This window comes from Rutidosis leptorrhynchoides, chromosome 5 (assembly GCF_046630445.1).
Source record: "Rutidosis leptorrhynchoides isolate AG116_Rl617_1_P2 chromosome 5, CSIRO_AGI_Rlap_v1, whole genome shotgun sequence".
NCBI lineage: Eukaryota > Viridiplantae > Streptophyta > Magnoliopsida > Asterales > Asteraceae > Rutidosis > Rutidosis leptorrhynchoides.
Window position 1 is genome coordinate 86,874,038 of NC_092337.1, and position 14,087 is coordinate 86,888,124.

Genomic DNA, 14,087 nt, shown 5'->3' on the forward strand with positions numbered 1-14,087 from the left:
TACGCTACTCATACCTTCACAGGTTCTGCATTAACATGGTGGAATATCTATCTAGAGCAAGTGGGACAAGACGATGCGTACGCACTACCATGGTCAGCATTCAAGCACTTGATGAACGAGAAGTACCGTCCCAGAACCGAGGTCAATAAGCTCAAGACAGAACTTAGAGGGTTACGAACCCAAGGATTTGATATTACCACGTACGAAAGACGATTCACAGAATTGTACCTATTGTGTCCGGGAGCATTCGAAGATGAGGAAGAGAAGATCGACGCGTTTGTGAAAGGATTATCGGAAAGAATCCAAGAAGATATAAGTTCACACGAGCCCGCCTCCATACAACAGGCATGTAGAATGGCTCACAAACTAGTGAACCAGATTGAAGAAAGAATTAAAGAACAGACTGCTGAAGAGGCCAATGTGAAGCAAGTCAAAAGAAAGTGGGAGGAAAACGGTGATAAGAATCACCAATACAACAACAACACCAATTACAACAATAATCGCAACAATTATCCCAACAATCGCAACATCAATCGCAACTACAACAAACGGCCCAACAACAACAACAACAACAACAACAACAACAATAGCAACTACAACAATCATCCCAACAATAATAATAACCGCAACAACAACAACAATCAGAAGCAGCTATGCCAAAAGTGTGAAAAGTATCACTCGGGGTTCTGCACCAAATTTTGCAACAAGTGTAAAAGAAATGGTCATAGCGCGGCGAAGTGTGAGGTCTACGGACCAGGGGTTAATAGAACGAAAGGAACAAATGGTGTCAGAACGAGTAATGGCGGAGCAAGTAGTGCCGGAGCATGTTATGCCAATGTAGTTTGTTATAAATGTGGAAAACCGGGCCACATTATTAGAAATTGCCCAAACCAGGAGAACACGAATGGACAAGGCCGCGAAAGAGTTTTCAATATTAATGCGGCAGAGGCACGGGAAGACCCGGAGCTTGTTACGGGTACGTTTCTTATTGACAATAAATCTGCTTACGTTTTATTTGATTCGGGTGCGGATAGAAGCTATATGAGTAGAGATTTCTGTGCTAAATTAAGTTGTCCATTGATGCCTTTGGATAGTAAATTTTTACTCGAATTAGCAAATGGTAAATTAATTTCAGCAGATAATATATGTCGGAATCGAGAAATTAAACTGGTTAGCGAAACATTTAAGATTGATTTGATACCAGTAGAGTTAGGAAGTTTTGATGTGATAATCGGTATGGACTGGTTGAAAGAAGTGAAAGCAGAGATCGTTTGTTACAAAAATGCAATTCGCATTATACGAGAAAAAGGAAAACCCTTAATGGTGTACGGAGAAAAGGGCAACACGAAGCTACATCTTATTAGTAATTTGAAGGCACAAAAACTAATAAGAAAAGGTTGCTATGCTGTTCTAGCACACGTCGAGAAAGTACAAACTGAAGAAAAGAGCATCAATGATGTTCCCATTGCAAAAGAATTTCCCGATGTATTTCTGAAAGAATTACCGGGATTACCCCCACATCGATCCGTTGAATTTCAAATAGATCTTGTACCAGGAGCTGCACCAATAGCTCGTGCTCCTTACAGACTCGCACCCAGCGAGATGAAAGAACTGCAAAGGCAATTACAAGAACTTTTAGAGCGTGGTTTCATTCGACCAAGCACATCACCGTGGGGAGCTCCTGTTTTGTTTGTCAAGAAGAAAGATGGTACATTCAGGTTGTGTATCGACTACCGAGAGTTGAACAAACTTACCATCAAGAACCGCTACCCACTACCGAGAATCGACGACTTATTAGATCAACTACAAGGCTCGTCTGTTTATTCAAAGATTGACTTACGTTCCGGGTATCATCAAATGCGGGTGAAAGAAGATGATATTTCAAAGACTGCTTTCAGAACACGTTACGGTCATTACGAGTTTATGGTCATGCCGTTTGGTTTAACTAATGCACCAGCTGTGTTCATGGACCTTATGAACCGAGTGTGTGGACCATACCTTGAAAAGTTTGTCATTGTTTTCATTGATGACATACTTATTTACTTAAAGAATGACCAAGAACACGGTGAACATTTAAGAAAGGTGTTAGAAGTATTGAGGAAGGAAGAATTGTACGCTAAGTTTTCAAAGTGTGCATTTTGGTTGGAAGAAGTTCAATTTCTCGGTCACATAGTGAACAAAGAAGGTATTAAGGTGGATCCGGCAAAGATAGAAACTGTTGAAAAGTGAGAAACCCCGAAAACTCTGAAACACATACGCCAGTTTTTAGGACTAGCTGGTTACTACAGAAGGTTCATCCAAGACTTTTCCAGAATAGCAAAACCCTTGACTGCATTAACGCATAAAGGGAAGAAATTTGAATGGAATGATGAACAAGAGAAAGCATTTCAGTTATTGAAGAAAAAGCTAACTACGGCACCTATATTGTCATTGCCTGAAGGGAATGATGATTTTGCGATTTATTGTGACGCATCAAAGCAAGGTCTCGGTTGTGTATTAATGCAACGAACGAAGGTGATTGCTTATGCGTCTAGACAATTGAAGATTCACGAACAAAATTATACGACGCATGATTTGGAATTAGGCACGATTGTTTTTGCATTAAAGACTTGGAGGCACTACTTATATGGGGTCAAAAGTATTATATATACCGACCACAAAAGTCTTCAACACATATTTAATCAGAAACAACTGAATATGAGGCAGCGTAGGTGGATTGAATTATTGAATGATTACGACTTTGAGATTCGTTACCACCCAGGGAAGGCAAATGTGGTAGCCGATGCCTTGAGCAGGAAGGACAGAGAACCCAATCGAGTAAAATCTATGAATATAATGATTCATAATAACCTTACTACTCAAATAAAGGAGGCGCAACAAGGAGTTTTAAAAGAGGAAAATTTAAAGGATGAAATACCCAAAGGATCGGAGAAGCATCTTAATATTCGGGAAGACGGAACCCGGTATAGGGCTGAAAGGATTTGGGTACCAAAATTTGGAGATATGAGAGAAATGGTACTTAGAGAAGCTCATAAAACCAGATACTCAATACATCCTGGAACGGGGAAGATGTACAAGGATCTCAAGAAACATTTTTGGTGGCCGGGTATGAAAGCCGATGTTGCTAAATACGTAGGAGAATGTTTGACGTGTTCTAAGGTCAAAGCTGAGCATCAGAAACCATCAGGTCTACTTCAACAACCCGAAATCCCGGAATGGAAATGGGAAAACATTACCATGGATTTCATCACTAAATTGCCAAGGACTGCAAGTGGTTTTGATACTATTTGGGTAATAGTTGATCGTCTCACCAAATCAGCACACTTCCTGCCAATAAGAGAAGATGACAAGATGGAGAAGTTAGCACGACTGTATTTGAAGGAAGTCGTCTCCAGACATGGAATACCAATCTCTATTATCTCTGATAGGGATGGCAGATTTATTTCAAGATTCTGGCAGACATTACAGCAAGCATTAGGAACTCGTCTAGACATGAGTACTGCCTATCATCCACAAACTGATGGGCAGAGCGAAAGGACGATACAAACGCTTGAAGACATGCTACGAGCATGTGTTATTGATTTCGGAAACAGTTGGGATCGACATCTACCGTTAGCAGAATTTTCCTACAACAACAGCTACCATTCAAGCATTGAGATGGCACCGTTTGAAGCACTTTATGGTAGAAAGTGCAGGTCTCCAATTTGTTGGAGTGAAGTGGGGGATAGACAGATTACGGGTCCGGAGATTAAGGTTCGATGGAATGTTCGTAGAGGACCCGAGTTCACCTGGGAGTGTGAAGATCAGATGAATAAGAAATACCCGCATCTATTTCCAGAAGATTCGTCAACACCTTCAACAGCTTAAAATTTCGGGACGAAATTTATTTAACGGGTAGGTACTGTAGTGACCCGAATTTTTCCAAGTTTATATATATTAATTGAGATTGATATTTACATATTAAATATTTCCAACATGTTAAGCAATCAAACTTGTTAAGACTTGATTAATTGAAATATGTTTCATATAGACAATTGACCACCCAAGTTGACCGGTGATTCACGAACGTTAAAACTTGTAAAAACTATATGATGACATATATATGGATATATATATATATATATATAGTTAACATGATACTATGATAAGTAAACATATCATTAACTATATTAACAATGAACTACATATGTAAAAACAAGACTACTAACTTAATGATTTTTAAACGAGACATATATGTAACGATTATCAAAGACATTTAATGTATATATATCATATTAAGAGATATTCATACATGATAATATCATGATAATATAATAATTTAAAATCTCATTTGATATTATAAATATTGGGTTAACAACATTTAACAAGATCGTTAACCTAAAGGTTTCAAAACAACACTTACATGTAACGACTAACGATGACTTAACGACTCAGTTAAAATGTATATACATGTAGTGTTTTAATATGTCTTTATACACTTTTGAAAGACTTCAATACACTTATCAAAATACTTCTACTTAACAAAAATTCTTACAATTACATCCTCGTTCAGTTTCATCAACAATTCTACTCGTATGCACCCGTATTCGTACTCGTACAATACACAGCTTTTAGATGTATGTACTATTGGTATATACACTCCAATGATCAGCTCTTAGCAGCCCATGTGAGTCACCTAACACATGTGGGAACCATCATTTGGCAACTAGCATGAAATATCTCATAAAATTACAAAAAATATGAGTAATCATTCATGACTTATTTACATGAAAACAAAATTACATATCCTTTATATCTAATCCATACACCAACGACCAAAAACACCTACAAACACTTTCATTCTTCAATTTTATTCATCTAATTGATCTCTCTCAAGTTCTATCTTCAAGTTCTAAGTGTTCTTCATATATTCTACAAGTTCTAGTTACATAAAATCAAGAATACTTTCAAGTTTGCTAGCTCGCTTCCAATCTTGTAAGATGATCATCCAACCTCAAGAAATCTTTGTTTCTTACAGTAGGTTATCATTCTAATACAAGGTAATAATCATATTCAAACTTTGGTTCAATTTCTATAACTATAACAATCTTATTTCAAGTGATGATCTTACTTGAACTTGTTTTCGTGTCATGATTCTGCTTCAAGAACTTCGAGCCATCCAAGGATCCGTTGAAGCTAGATCCATTTTTCTATTTTCCAGTAGGTTTATCCAAGGAACTTAAGGTAGTAATGATGTTCATAACATCATTCAATTCATACATATAAAGCTATCTTATTCGAAGGTTTAAACTTGTAATCACTAGAACATAGTTTAGTTAATTCTAAACTTGTTCGCAAACAAAAGTTAATCCTTCTAACTTGACTTTTAAAATCAACTAAACACATGTTCTATATCTATATGATATGCTAACTTAATGATTTAAAACCTGGAAACAAAAAAAACACCGTAAAACCGGATTTACGCCGTCGTAGTAACACCGCGAGCTGTTTTGTGTTAGTTAATTAAAAACTATGATAAACTTTGATTTAAAAGTTGTTATTCTGAGAAAATTATTTTTATTATGAACATGAAACTATATCCAAAAATTATGGTTAAACTCAAAGTGGAAGTATGTTTTCTAAAATGGTCATCTAGACGTCGTTCTTTCGACTGAAATGACTACCTTTACAAAAACGACTTGTAACTTATTTTTCCGACTATAAACCTATACTTTTTCTGTTTAGATTCATAAAATAGAGTTCAATATGAAACCATAGCAATTTGATTCACTCAAAACGGATTTAAAATGAAGAAGTTATGGGTAAAACAAGATTGGATAATTTTTCTCATTTTAGCTACGTGAAAATTGGTAACAAATCTATTCCAACCATAACTTAATCAACTTGTATTGTATATTATGTAATCTTGAGATACCATAGACACGTATACAATGTTTCGACCTATCATGTCGACACATCTATATATATTTCGGAACAACCATAGATACTCTATATGTGAATGTTGGAGTTAGCTATACAGGGTTGAGGTTGATTCTAAAATATATATAGTTTGAGTTGTGATCAATACTGAGATACGTATACACTGGGTCGTGGATTAATTCAAGATAATATTTATCGATTTATTTCTGTACATTTAACTGTGGACAACTAATTGTAGGTTACTAACGAGGACAGCTGACTTAATAAACTTAAAACATCAAAATATATTAAAAGTGTTGTAAATATATTTTGAACATACTTTGATATATATGTATATATTGTTATAGGTTCGTGAATCAACCAGTGGCCAAGTCTTACTTCCCGACAAAGTAAAAAATCTGTGAAAATGTGAGTTATAGTCCCACTTTTAAAATCTAATATTTTTGGGATGAGAATACATGCAGGTTTTATAAATGATTTACAAAATAGACACAAGTACGTGAAACTACATTCTATGGTTGAATTATCGAAATCGAATATGCCCCTTTTTATTAAGTCTGGTAATCTAAGAATTAGGGAACAGACACCCAATTGACGCGAATCCTAAAGATAGATCTATTGGGCCTAACAAACCCCATCCAAAGTACTGGATGCTTTAGTACTTTGAAATTTATATCATATCCGAAGGGTGTCCCGGAATGATGGGGATATTATTATATATGCATCTTGTTAATGTCGGTTACCAGGTGTTCACCATATGAATGATTTTTATCTCTATGTATGGGATGTGTATTGAAATATGAAATCTTGTGGTCTATTATTATGATTTGATATATATAGGTTAAACCTATAACTCACCAACAATTTTGTTGACGTTTTAAGCATGCTTATTCTCATGTGATTATTAAGAGCTTCTGCTGTCGCATAATTAAATAAGGACGAGATTTGGAGTCCATGCTTGTATGATATTGTGTAAAAACTGCATTCAAGAAACTTATTTTGTTGTAACATATTTGTATTGTAAACCATTATGTAATGGTCGTGTGTAAACAGGATATTTTAGATTATTATTATTTGATAATCTACGTAAAGCTTTTTAAACCTTTATTGATGAAATAAAGGTTATGGTTTGTTTTAAAATGAATGCAGTCTTTGAAAAACGTCTCATATAGAGGTCAAAACCTCGCAACGAAATCAATTAATATGGAACGTTTTTAATCAATAAGAACGGGACATTTCAAACCAGATCCAATTCCACTCTTTATTTAGGTATATTATTAATTATTAGTTATTATATCTTTATCAAGTATTAATTTATTATTATTATTATTATTATTATTATTATTATTATTATTATTATTATTATTATTATTATTATTATTATTTATTTTTATTATTGTATGTGGATTATTATTATGAATATCATGATTTTATTACTATCACTAATATAGTTTACATTATTATCATTTATATAAGTATTATAAGTATTATCATTATTATTATAGTTATTATTAGTATTATCCTTATTACTGATATTATTATTCTTATTAATGATGAAAGGTAATTTTTATTAAAATAAGTAAAATTATTATCTTTATTAAAATTATCATTTATATTAAAAGAATCATTTTTATTATTAAAATTATCATTAAAAGTATCATTTTTAATATTATCATTATTATTATTAGTTTTATCATTATTAACATTACTATCATTTATTATTATTATTATTATTATTATCATTATTATTATTATTATTTTCAAATCTAAATATTATTATTTTCATTATATTTTTTATTATTATAATTATTATTTTACAAACAAAAGATATTTATATAAAAATATATACGTATTACGTATATCATAAGTATACTAATATTAGATTTTTAATATATTAACCAATATAATAATATATATATCACTAACAACAATATATAAACTTGTTCGATTATGATCATATGTGTTAATATATATATATATATAAATGATATAGGTTCGTGAATCCGAGGCCAACCCTATATTTGTGCATTGTCGTTATATGTATTTTTACTATAAAATACAATATGGTGAGTTTCATTTGCTCCCTTTTTAAATGCTTTTGCAATATATATTTTTGAGACTGAGAATACATGCGCTGCTTTTATAAATGTTTTACAAAATAGACACAAGTGATCAAAAACTACATTATATGATTGGATTATTAACCGAATATCTCCCTTCAAGTCTGGTAACCTAAGAATTTAGGGAAATGGCCCCTGATTGACGCGAATCGTAAAGATAGATCTATGGACCTTGACAAGTCCCATTTGGGGTACGAATGCTTTAGTACTTCGAGATTATTATTATACAGACGAGAGGTTCTATTTGGGGATATTCTATGCATTAAAGTTAACATTGGTTACGAGGTGTTCAATCCATATGAATGATATTTTTGTCTCTATGCATGGGACGTATATTTATGAGAACTGAAAATGAAAATCTTGTGGTCTATTAAAATGATGGAAATGATTATTTATGTTAAACTAATAAACTCACCAACCTTTTGGTTGACACTTGATAGCATGTTTATTCTCAGGTACGAAAGAAATCTTCCGCTGTGCATTTGTTCATCTTAGAGATATTACTTGGAGTCATTCATGACATATTTCAAAAGACATTGCATTCGAGTCATTGAGTTCATCAAGATTATTATTTAGTCAATTATAGTTGGATATATTATGAAATGAAATGCATGCCGTCAACTTTCGATGTAAAGCAAGTTTGTCTTTTAAAAACGAATGCAATGTTTGTAAAATGTATCATATAGAGGTCAAGTACCTCGCAATGTAATCAACTATTATGAATCGTTTATAATCGATATGGACTTCTTCCGGATGGATTAGGATGGGTCATTATAGGTGGTATCAGAGCGGTGGTCTTAGCGAACCAGGTCTTGCATTAGTGTGTCTAACTGATAGTTGTTTAAATGCATTAGTGAGTCTGGACTTCGACCGTGTCTGCATGTCAAAAGTTTTGCTTATCATTCCTAGTCGGAAATCATCTGCTTATCATCCTTAGGAAATTACCTGCTTATCATTCTTAGTCTAGACATGTCGTACTGCCTCTATTGCATAGATAGTGTATAGATAAATTCATATCTTAGCGTATCTGTTATTGTTACCCTTGCCTGACAGCTTTCGTAGATTCCTCCGTAACTTATGGAATTTTAGTATTATATATGAATATGTAAATTATGTATTGCAGAGTACTAATCTACATCCTACAATCTATTCTTATCGAAAATCCTTCATCTGATCATACGAGATGAATCCCTCAACCAATTCGAGTCCCTCAGATTTCGATAGCTATTCCGATAGTTATTCCGACAGTTATTCCGACATGGATATTCACCTAAGCTCCGAAAGCGGTGTCACTAGAATGAATCAATCAATCAGCCATCTCCAATTCATCTGATGGGTTTGTAGTCGACTTAATCAATGGAGACGCGAAGAAGGCGATCCCTTCCACCAATCGAATTCACTTCTTGGTGAAGAACCTGAAGCACTTATCGGCGAACCTGTTCAAAATACCATATTCACCCTCATTTCCAGGATATCTCGCAATGATTATATGATATCCCAAATTCTAAACCTTATTCATCCACTCGTTTCGACCGACAATCATCCTGGAATAATGGAAGAAGTCCACGAGCTTCGCGATCGAGTAATCAATTTGGAAAACATGGTGCAAAATTTACCAGCTTCAGCAACATCACCGGCACCAACAGTACCATCAGTAACAGCACCAGTACCATCAATAATCCATACCTCAACATCTCATTCTGTACCTCGAGTATAATCATCGTTCTACGTATCGTTCTACATCAATTACCTCCGTTCTTCATGGAGATTATGTAATCTCTAATGTTTTAGAGATTATACATTCTTGTTCTAACGGTAAATCAAATGAGTTTAATATTATATTAACTCATTAAATCCATGATTACATCTGAAGAAATATATATGTATATATATTTTCATAAAGAGATTAATTAAAAATTCTTTCGTACAAACTGTTAATGGTGAAAATATTTTAACGGGTAGGTAACACCCGAGGAATATTTAGATTTCACATTAATAAGTACAATGTACATTCTTTCAAATCTAATTCAACAGTCATTTACTATCTTACTTACATCCACCAATATACGAATCCGTTCACCACAAAATAACCATTTTCATTCAATTTCATATATGGATTTTGATTTATTAGAATCCAACAAGTGGCAAAATGAAGAAAACATTGGACAAAATAAAACTTGTTAGAAATAAACAAATTAACTATGAGGAATTTTGTTAAGAATCCACGCTAACTGTTCCTAGCTAATTGTTCCTAGCTAACTGATTACATTTTATTTATCGCAATTTAATTATCGCAATTTACATTCTTGCAATTTTATTTATCGTCATTTAATTTCTGTTATTTACTTTACGCACTTTATTTATCGTCATTTGTTTTCTATTATTTATTTTACGCACTTTAAATATCGGGACACGTATACAAGGTTTTGGCATATCATATCGACGCATCTATATATATTATTTGGAATCACCATAGACACTCTATATGCAGTAATGATCGAGTTCTCTATACAGGGTTGAGGTTGATTCTACAATAATATATATAGTTTGAGTTGTGATCGAGTCTGAGACGAATACGGGTCACGATACGTATTAATTAATTCGAATATTATATATTAAACTATATGTGAATTATTGAATTGCTAACTATGAACTACCAACATTGGACAATTAAAATGAATTAAAATATTGACTATAACATATGAAACTAAACAATTCTTCAAGTTTGCCACTTGATTTCATCTTAAACCTCATTTGTATCTTGATGATTACAATCTGCGTTCAAACCTTTCATGATTCTTGAAAATACCTAAATCGAGAGGATGAACCAACCGCACTTCATCTACAAGAGTAAAGATTTATGCATATAGTTATGCACCTGAAAACTCTCGGAAACTGAGTAAACATTTAACACATAGATTTGTTAATCCCTTTAGTGTTATTATTACCCAAAATAACTTTGCAATCCCTTTCCAAATTAGCCAATTTTGTCACAGCTCCAACAAGTCAACTTTGACTTTTCACTCGGATTAGCTTATTATAACTTTGATATATAAGTTTACCTTTCGTCATCATTACCGGGGAACTGTTTATATTCCACCACATTAGAAGTAAACTTGCCAGCAACTCCATTGATCTTTGACTTTCCGAAAAATCTTTATACTCATTGAAACTCTATCATATACTCATTCACATCTTATAACGAGAATTGCCATTCTAATTACCGAGAATTTGCAATCAGTATTTTGAAAATCTCGCATCATGTGTACGTCAACAGATATAAGAATACATATAACATTTATATCTTAGAATTTTGATCTTTTATTCTGAAATTCTGAAAAGCACCCAGTCTACGAATCAATACTCCAAATTTTGAGGAAGCTGAATGAAGCAGCAAAAACCGTAGACAACCGTAAATGACCTTAATAGTCAAAAGTTTGAAGATAAAGAATAGTATGTTGGCAAGCTCAGAAATGTTGGAACTGGAAAACGGATTGAGCTAACCACGAAGGAGTCTATGAACAAATCACAAGGACTAAACTTGTACATTAAGAATCCTGATGATTCTGTTTCTGATGAAATCTTTAGCGAATACCTTGCTTCTGACTCCAAACTCTTGCGGACAAATTTTCTTCACCATCCTTCGATATTAGAAATTCCAAGATATCATCGTATCTTTCATTATAAATATCCTCCATATTTCTGAAGATGTTTTCATAACTATTCTTATCTGAAATCATTAATCTCTTCGTGCTATCAGTGTTACATCATATAGAAACTGTTAGTTTCTATATTCTGTAAACTTTCGAGCTTAAAATACGAATGTTATTGAAGTAATGTTGGAAACTGATGCATGAGTTAGTATGATATAATGACACTTGATCAATGTGATTATATTACAGTAGGTCATGCTGAGTTTCTAATGAGACGTGATGATTCACGGAATCATAACGTCATCACGTGCCATGTTACATAACTCTTTCATTCTACTTAACTTCTGAGCATATCAAGAAAATATATTCTAGATAGTTCTATCCTCAGTAATTCTGGTAATTTGACAAATCAAATCGTGCTACTACCTTTCCTTTCTACCTTGTATATTATGATAATTCAAAACTCCATACCTATGAAGTTTGGACCATTATTTGCGAAAAGGAAACAAAAGCATGAAGTTCGGAAAGAGAAAAGGGGTATAAATCGCAGCAAATAGGAGAGAGCATTAACTATGGATGACAATGATTATAGGAGACAGAAGCAGGGACATCGAAATATAAGGGAAGATATAAAACCCGATAATAACACATAAATTACAAACAGTGTACATTAATGTTTATCGCAACATAAAGACACAGAAGAATTAAAAACACTATAACCCCAAGTGCGAAGTAGAAGAAAGCAGATTCCTCCGGTAGAAGTTGGAAAAGGAGAATGATTGTTGTGATAGTAAGGATAAGGACAAGGATCAGAACTGGATTTAGCATTTTCATAAACTTTTGAATTTGAGAATTAGATATAGGAATGGTAAAAGTAACGGAATGAAAGAAGTTAAATTATAGTAAAATATCTGATAGAAAAATCAATGCAGATCTCCGCATTTAATTAGAGAATCTTAATTTTCTTATTCGCCGAAAAATCAAATCTTCTAGATTTAGAAGATTTTCTTTAAATCCCTTGAATTCCGGAATTCAACAGTAACTACGTCAGAAGCTAAGACAAAACCTTATTTTTCTCATTTCGCTCTTTTGTGATAACTTCACTCGTACGCTTCGAGTACTCGAATCATTTTATCTATATTAACCAATAATGATAAAACTCTATTTATCGGCTCATATTCGTCAGAAAAACATTCTTATTGTTAGCCATGACGACCACACTCAAATTTCGGGACGAAATTTCTTTAACGGGTAGATACTGTGATGACCCGGAAATTCCCGACTAAATTTAAACTTCAATCTTTATATGAATTCGACACGATAAGCAAAGTTTGTAATGTTGAGGTCTCATAAATTTAAAACTGTGTTCATGCATACATTTGACTTTTGAACTATTTATATAGATTCAGTAAACCTTTGCCTATCCCCGACGATTCACGAACAATAGTTGTATATATATATATATATATATATATATATATATATATATATATATATATATATATATATATAAGTTTAAATAATAAATTGAAATAATAAAATACAACTTAATCAAATGAGTTGATTATGTAAATTATTACACAAAAATAAAAAAATTGTTATTACATATATTTTATGTATAACTAATATTAACTGTAACATATACAAATAATCAATGAAAGTTAATATATAATATATCATACAGGTAATGATACATATAATACAAATATAAAAATAGTTTATATAAAAATGTTGCTACTACTCCCAATATAAATATCAATATTAGTATTATTAATAATTTATAGATAGGAGATTAATATATATATCCTCCTATATATATAGATTGAAAAAGTATTATTAGTATTAATATATTCATTACTTTAAATAAATCGATAAAAACCGTATTAATTGTTACCCATATCTATGATGATGTAATCAAATTTTGTTCCTGTCTAAATTGTTACCAATCTTTTTCAATCACAATTGTAAACGTACAATCACACTAACAAATCCATAACACCCATTTCCTTTTTGTTACTATTAATCATGTCATCTGTTTGTTGTTTTCTTTTTAATCAAAAGAATCATTTAACTTATACATTCACCAAACCCACTACAATCATATTTGAGTTAGTTACACATATACATTACAGATATATTCAGTGGAACCAATCCTCTATCTCTTTACTTTGATAGACCCCTCAACCATCATCTTTTTCATTTTTTTTCTTTCTTATTTCTTTGAGAACTCATCACCATTTACACCATCGATCAACCATCCTTGAATACCCTAATCGTCACCCTCGACCTCCATATTTACCTCCTGTTTCTGTGTTGTTAAATCCATGAACAACCATCATGGATGCTGCTACTATTGCCGTAAAAACAAATCCAAAGCCACACTACTATCATCAAA